The sequence below is a fragment of the Lissotriton helveticus genome, chromosome 5_1 (assembly GCF_964261635.1).
Source record: "Lissotriton helveticus chromosome 5_1, aLisHel1.1, whole genome shotgun sequence".
In the NCBI taxonomy this organism is placed as follows: Eukaryota; Metazoa; Chordata; class Amphibia; order Caudata; family Salamandridae; genus Lissotriton; species Lissotriton helveticus.
This window is the reverse complement of record NC_136065.1, coordinates 2,026,243,209-2,026,244,557: the sequence shown is the minus strand read 5'-3', so window position 1 is coordinate 2,026,244,557 and position 1,349 is coordinate 2,026,243,209. Positions and strand designations below refer to the sequence as shown.

The window sequence follows — 1,349 nt, the reverse complement described above, 5'->3', positions numbered from 1 at the left end:
ATTTTTAATCTGTGAACATTAGAAAACCAGTGTGTGATAGGAGCATAGTAAGCATATTGCAATTACTGCACTGACTTAGGGCAAATGAAACAAATGGCTGAGGGAGCCATAAAAAAAATCAGCTTTTTACAGCTTCGCTACGGATAGCTGCGACTGTTACCTGCAGGAAGCATTGTATCAGACCTACACCTTTTTATTCACTTAAGGCTTTATCATTGGCTATCTTGTTAATAGTCTTTCCTTAATACGAATTTTTGGCCTAATCTTGAGTGTATTTGTAAGGATTATTTTGCATTAGATTAGTGGAATCTGTCCACACCTGACGTGATGAGACTATGTTCGCCACACTATATGTACTCATTATAACGCTCCTTATACACTGCTCGCAGCAGTAGCAACGCGGGGTCTGCAGTACATGGATCTTAAGTACTGGAGAATACAATAGCTCGGCCGTTTAGAGCTGCGACCGCTTGGCCAAAGTTTTGTAAACCTGTAACTAGAATCCTAACATGCACGAAAAATGCATTAACACAAAGCTTAAAACATGTTGAATTTAAAGTATTTACTCAAAATGCAATTTGCACAGTTACCACATTTACATTGATAAAAACCTAGGTAGTATTTACTAAACACTACTCTTTCCATAGCAACGTAATAAAGATCGAAACAATTGTTCTTATAGAAATCTACAAATCCTAGAAACACTTGCAAAAATATTAATGTTCCAAATTAAATGGACAAACAAGTACTGCATGTCACGTTATATTTGGGTTTAATCTAGCACTGGAATGGAACCCAACTGCCCAGTAAAATGATAGCAGGTTACGAACAGTGCAGAAATGTATGTATTTGACAACCGCAGAATGACAACGTATAACAGCATCAACACAGCAAGACTAGAAAGAATAAATGCCGCACCCGAAATATAAACTTTTTTTCCTACGTTCACTTTTTATAATATGGGTATTGACATACAACCGACAGAATTTACATTGAAAATATAGTAACAGTTTAACAGATACCGCCTTTCGGGTGGCGATAATCGACTTCATGTTCAGGTACTGCAAAATTAACAATTACGTATTCTCATCCGGTGTGGCAACACTAATGGGCATGCCACGTGTAACAGTTAAATAATCATCGCACATATATAAGGATACGTACGCACCCACGTTTCCGCGAACATTACAATTAAAAAAGTTTTACAATTTTAAATACCACATAATACACTTTAAAAAGCGCGAATTTGGATTAAAAAATATATAAGAACGGACTATCCTCAGCCTTGCTGGGCCAGTCGCTCAATTGCAGGGCGTCTTTCTGCCACTAGGAACCCACATAAAAAAACA

At 37.2% G+C, this 1,349-nt stretch overlaps 1 non-coding gene across 1 annotated transcript; it reads right to left on the bottom strand.

The window, feature by feature from the left end:
- Positions 1-717: 717 nt before the first annotated feature.
- On the bottom strand, positions 718-837 carry LOC144756968 (small nucleolar RNA SNORA54). The gene has a single exon (XR_013595441.1). It is a non-coding gene; the product is annotated as a small nucleolar RNA SNORA54 (small nucleolar RNA).
- Positions 838-1,349: the final 512 nt, after the last annotated feature.